The sequence below is a fragment of the Ixodes scapularis genome, unplaced genomic scaffold (genome assembly GCF_016920785.2).
Source record: "Ixodes scapularis isolate PalLabHiFi unplaced genomic scaffold, ASM1692078v2 ptg000120l_1___fragment_3__unscaffolded, whole genome shotgun sequence".
NCBI lineage: Eukaryota > Metazoa > Arthropoda > Arachnida > Ixodida > Ixodidae > Ixodes > Ixodes scapularis.
Genome location: NW_024609918.1, coordinates 290,368 through 296,889, shown reverse-complemented (window position 1 = coordinate 296,889; position 6,522 = coordinate 290,368).

Genomic DNA, 6,522 nt, shown 5'->3' with positions numbered 1-6,522 from the left:
CCGAAGGCGCAGCGAGTCGATGCCCCTCTTTAACAATTTAGAATGGGCTCAGTCACAAGCCAAAAGGGCTTTTCTTGCGCGTGGCCTGTACATCCAGCACACATGATCATGGGAGTTAAAAGACAACCGGACATCTAAAAGTTGTAGAACACCTTCCAACGGAAGTTCGAAGGTAAAATGTAAATTCTGAGAACATTCGCGAAGAACCTCCAGAATAGTCTCGACCACAAAGATTACGCTATATTATAAATGAACACTAATAAAAATACTAGAGTTGTCAACGTACCTACAAACCTATACAAAGGGGGCGTCAGCAACTCGTTCAAAACCGAGCTAGCGGTCAAACTAGGCAACCAAAGTCTCACATAGCACTGGCGCCACACTATATCCGATACAAATGCCATGCCTCTGCACATACGCATTGTCCTCAAAGCAAACAAGAGTTGAGTTTAGGTAGCAGTCCAACATTTCCAGGAAGGCATCGACTGTAACTGCACGCGAATTTCGAAATGCAAGAACGCCAGATGTTTTATTCAGTTCCCGAACAACAACTAGAAATTCGTCGTGTGGAACCGAACAAAACAATTCCTCAACGTCCAAGCAGAAAGCGTTGTTGACTACGGAAAGACCCTCCCGTAGGATGTCGCTGAGGTGGTCCGAACTGCTCACCTTCTAAGCATGGGCCTACCAACCCTCCCCCCCCGTTTAGTTCTCAGAGTGTGGGGGGGCAAGGTATATGTTTTTTCCCCCCTCTGAAACAGTTGCCAATGGGCAGGGCAAACACTGGCCGGCAGCGCACAAAGGACACCAAGGGCAGCGCCCTCCGGACCTGGAGGGGGGGGGGGGGGGGGGGTCTGATTTGCCCTTCCACTCGAACTTGTTGGTACGCCACTGCTTGTAAGGGTCTTCTGGCATGAAGTTACTCAGGTGCAGCTGCAAAAACCCCCTCACCTGCTCCTGCCATCTGTCTCTCGGTGACGATGGCTCTGAAGGGGCGCTCGACTTTGCCGCGTCTTTGCACAAAGAACATCTTCAGGACATCTAGTATGAAATTTCTTGCACGCTGTGCCAAAGTCTCGAGGTTCCGCTTCTCCAGGTTCTTAACAGCCCTTGGATTTACCATAGCCGGTGGTGTGTCTGCTAGCTGGAAGTTCATGTTAATAGCCAGCATAGCTTCCTCACCAAATAATTTGTTTGGGACTACCGTGAAGCTTTCTTTTTTGTATGCCAACAGAAGCGAAAGGTCCGAGTTGTGGAAGTCACTGACACGCGTGCTGGATGTACATGCCGCACACAAAAAAGGTCCTTTTGGCTTTTGACTCGGGCCACTCTAATTGATAAAGAAAGGCATCGCCTCGGCTGTGCCTTCGGTCGGCACTGCTGAAGTCCTGTCCGCATGTAATTAGTGATAGTTCTGACCTCCAGAGACGTCGCTTGCAACACTCCGGTTTTCCCTAGGTTCCAATACAGGGAGTTGCGGAACCCCTTCTAAAAAAAATGTTGAAAAACTTAACCATTGCACCCAAGAGGAAACTAAATAATTTTTGTAGTGTTACCCTACATTCATAAAGTGTTGCACGATCTGAAAAGGATAGCATCCTTTTCAGATCGACCTGGACGTTGCTTTCGACCTGGACGTTGCTTTCACTGCCCGTGGAGATTGTCTAAAATGTGCGCTATGGCTACAGTGAGCGGGCCGAAAGTGAAGAAACCTGCTTGCAGCAAAAAATACGTCACAAAGTTTGTGCCTTGTGCCACTGTGGTGGTTTACGGGATTCCTTTGAGTTGTGGTCGTGTTTACATAAGCCATACGGGACGTTTCTTATATGATAGACTTGGAGAGCATGTGGCTTCTCTTGGCAAAAATTACGGTTCTCACTTGCCGGGGGATTGTAAAACTTGTGGATGCTCCCTCATGCTGGACGGTGCGCAGGTGGAGGGACGCAACAAAGAAAGGTTAGAAAGAGAGTCGCTGGAGGCGGCAAAAATACATGCTTGCGACAAATACGTTTGCATGAGCGTTACATCGGTGTTTATGCAACCCAAAGAGTACAACTTCATTAACACTATCTGGCTTGTAAATATTAACACGGCACGTTTTCCTTTCCTTGTTCGGATTTTATAGGTGGGGTGATGTACCTGTTTTGCTAACTTTTTTAACAGGCGGTGGGCGGGCTATATATACTGATTTGGCGGTACGCCGGGTTCCTGTTGAAATAGGATTACGAGCGTGCACAGCGATTGCAAAGTTGAAAGCTTCCAAAAACACTTCAGTTGCCAGTTACCGCTTGTCCTGTGTGCTTCTTTGACTTTTTGTCCCGTCTTTTTTTGCGCCATTTTCAATATAAAAAAATCATATGGATGTGCGCTTTGGTGAATGTACGCTACACCAGCCTTGCATTCACCAGAGGACTTAATTTCATGCAGTATGTTTTTTTGTTCCTGGGGCAATTAGGTCAGCAGGGGCAAGATCAGATTCGTATTTTCACTGAAATCAGAACCGGGGCCCGGGATTGTTCCTACATCATCGCACATCAAGAAAAGCTTTTTCAAGTATACCACGACACTGCTCGGAACAAGGCAGACATGTTTATACACTTGTCGAGGGCACGACATTCCAATGACAAACACATTATTGTTTATGATAAGAAGATGAGCGTCCGTCGAGATATTCTTGTTGATACGTCCAGTGTGACCGACGGCTTCGCAAGGACAAGGTGGCGCAGGAACGACTCTCTTCTCTGAAGGGTGCGTGAATTCTGAAAGAATTCACTCTTTGTCACTCTACGATCCGCGAGATAGTAGAGTATTTCTAGCGTACAGGTATAAAGTGTATATAGGTTGATCTGACGTTTCAAGAATAGGACAGACCGCACAAGCCTCTAAAAAAACTATGACGGGTCTCATACACCCTTCAAGATAATTCTTAAAGGGTACGTAGGCTCCTATAAAACTTCGACAGAAATTTTAAGTTCCTCAAAGATGTTTCAGGGGTACCTCAAAATATTTCACAAACCCTGGTGGGCCCCAAGACGGTTTTTCAATAGGGATATCTCGATATTTTCTGAAACACATATCTCTAAGTGATCAAGATATTTAGAATCGTAATACAACCAAGTACCGTTCTTACCTTACTAAAAGGTAAATGAAGGAATCGTGATGTTCTGTAAGTTTTTTGTTTCGAAGGAATTTACGTGCAATTTTCGTGTATATGAAAAAAAAAAAAAAAAAAAAGTTCCATCGTTGTTAAAAGTTTAAAATCCCATTTTTTAAGACCTACAGATGCCTGTGGTAATCCTTTACTTTTAAGTTGTCTAGTTATTGTTTCTTCGTATTTTGTTTTGTTTATTTTTCATCTACTATATACTCCCTCGTCAAGCCCAGCCCATGCCGGCATCCAGTTCGTGGCCACGGCGCTGGAATTTTGATAGCATCCTGTAATAAACTGACTGAACTGAACATCCGCTTCATAAAGGATTCCCGTTGAATAAAATAAGAATACAATATAAAAGAATACAATTATTTTGGGATAAAATCGTTGTAGTCAACTGAATATACTCCGTTCAGAGGTATGCCATATGGGCCGCTTCATTTCCAGTGTGGTTTCATTTTGAAAACATGTTACGGCGGATATTAACTGCAGACGCGCTCTAGAACACCGGTTTTCGATTTCAAAGCAGGTCGATGTGCCTTTGATATTTTACGATGTTGTTATGACAGTGTAGGGGTGATGTGTAGCTAGTGCGGTTCGCTGAACTGCTCACCATGGGTCCTGAAGCAGAGGTCTGCACACACAGGACGAGGACAGCGCCTCGTCCTGTGTGTTCTCTCCTTCTTGTCCGTGTGTCATTCGCGCTGTTTTTCAAAATGGATTCATATAAACTCGCCCAACTTTCTATTCTAGTAATGCGATTTCATAGTAAAAGAAGGCAACCTGCGGACAGTGTGCGAGGCCTGTTTCATGCTTGTAAGATGGTTCTGCCACGTTGGTCATACAAACACAGCCTGCATACTTGTTCGAAGCAGGCATAGATTTAAAGCAAACATGGTTCTAACTTTCTTGACGTGCGTCCGCAGATGATGAACTTTTATTTAGTAATTATTAGAAACCGGGCGCGTTGGTACGGTTAAATTTACAGACGAAATAATAACCAGATACGACGGAGCACAAAGCAGGACATCTTTCACGTGAATTCTGTGCTTGGATAATTAGATCCAGAGCTTAAAAACACCGCATCCGGTCGGTTTGTGATGCAGTCTGGTAAGTTCAGCTGGAGAGGTATTCAGGCGCAATTTATTTGTAGCCTTTTCCTCATAAATGACGCAGAAGTTTTCCGGAACAAACGAGTTGCATGCTCGCAGCTGCGCATGCAGGTCGGGCGCTCGGGGTGGTGCTCGGGCCACGGGCTGTTCGCCGCCGATCTCGAGCTGGATCTTCTTCGCCCTGCGTCCGCCTTTGCCGGAAGCGGCCAACAGGCGGCGCAAAATACGAGCCAGTCAAGACATAGTTTACGGTGGCTTGCATAGCGTAGAACAAGCTCTGATTTGCGACTGGATTCGAAGTTCCAATCACGTTGGAAATTATCAAAAGTACAATGTCCGGCGGTGCGGCTGAAAGGACCAGCACATTTGGCATGCCTCACGAAATTCGAAATCTAAACGTACATTCACCTGAAACTGGGCACGCGAACGCCGTTTTGCAAAAATATTTATGTCTATTTTTAGAGCTGAAATCAAAGCTAGTGAAATAAAAAATATAGAACTAAAATGGCAGTTTTACATTTGCAAACTCGCTCCCGGGAGGTGCGGAGAATGCGAAAACGTTTAAAACGCCATAGGAGAGGTTGGCAACGAGCAGTTTGACAGCGACAAATAACGATTTGAACGAAATATATGAATGATGATACAGTTTTAGTTCGCATTTAGAAACAAACGTTTCTGTTTAATAAAAAGAAATATTATAAAGCAGGCGAATGTTTGTTTTGTTTTGTTGTCTGCTATCCGTTTGAGTATCTCTGCTGGGCGGAAAAGACGCTGTGATGATCTGACTCAATGTGGAAAAGAAGAAGTGCAAGGGAAAAAGGAAGATGACGAAGAGGAGAGATTGGTAGTGCGTGCACGGAGAGCGTGCAAGGGACTGGCCGAAGAGAACGTGCGGAGAGCGGAACGACACCATCGGCCAGGGCAATCGGCGGCCTCCTACTGTCTGACCAGCAGCCTGTTCCAGCGAGGGCAGCGAATAGAAACCTACGCTGCCCCCGGCTTCCTACAGCGCGAGCGCTTGGTGCGGTAACTTTGGGGCCGCCGACGGAAGCCAACCGCTCCCGCTCCTGACTTCCAGCCACAACCGTGGGCCGACAACGACAGCACAAGACGCACTCCTACACAGGGATTCAAAGACATGGTGACTGATGCGTTTTGCTTTCTTTCATTTCTTTAACTAAGTTTTCTTTTTTTATATAGACCGACACGCGGAGCGGCTCTGTTTACCAACACGACCGGAAGGCCGCGCATGCGCGGTAGCTATGTGGGCAAAAGCAGCCCGGCTCTCCGTGTTTTCGCCATTGCGCTCAATGGCGTGCGCTCGTTGTAGACGTTGTAGGGACGCTTGTATTTTTATTTGTGCGTCGTATTTCCCCATAACGTATGTCGTATGCTATGCCCGACTACTTGAGCTGGTTGCCCGAGCCTGAACGGTAGCGGTATCGAAACAAACTGTGCGTGGACGGCGTTGCCTACGAGGATCCGTACGCAGTAAACAAGGCCTGCTGGACTTCCGACGTAAAGTTGCTGCCAGGGAAGTCGACGGCTCAGGTCGTCGTTTATTTAGTTTTTTCGCCAAGCCAGTTCACGGCCGACACGGTGCAGGCGTACAAGTCTCTCGAGGCCTACGATTACTTCGAGTCGGTTTCCTCACTGCCGGCGGGATCAGCAGACTGTGGGTCTGCGGAAGTGCCTGTATCCATTAATTGATTAAATACACAGAGCGTCTTCAAGTCAAGGTATAATATTTTTCATACCCTCATGACCACAAGGCATTACAACCAGTAAAGGTTTGTCCGTTCTGCAGTCTTGGCGGTAACAGGTTACAAGTAACGGCGTTACCAGGAACGCGTTACTTTTTTTAGTAACGCAGTAACCTACTCGTTACGTTTTCGACACAGTAACGGGTAACGCACCTATGTTACTATTTCAAGTAACGTAGTTTCGTTAGTCGTTACTACTTCCCAAGTCTTAAAGAAACTACACTTCAATTGTTTCGGTGTTTCAGGCGTCAAGCATGTTTTTCTTTGCGTTTTTTCTCGTAAGTATTTAGGTGAAACCGTAAAAAGAGATAAAGTAATCATGTTCAGTTTCTGCATGAACATAATGTTTTTTTATATATGACCTGTATCGTCAAAACCGTAAAATGTGTTAAATCATAATTTAAAAAAAGTAACGCAGAAGTAACGTGCCTTACTTTTTATCGGTAGCGATAACGCGTTCCTTTTATTTTTAGATAACGTAGCTCAGTAACGCGTA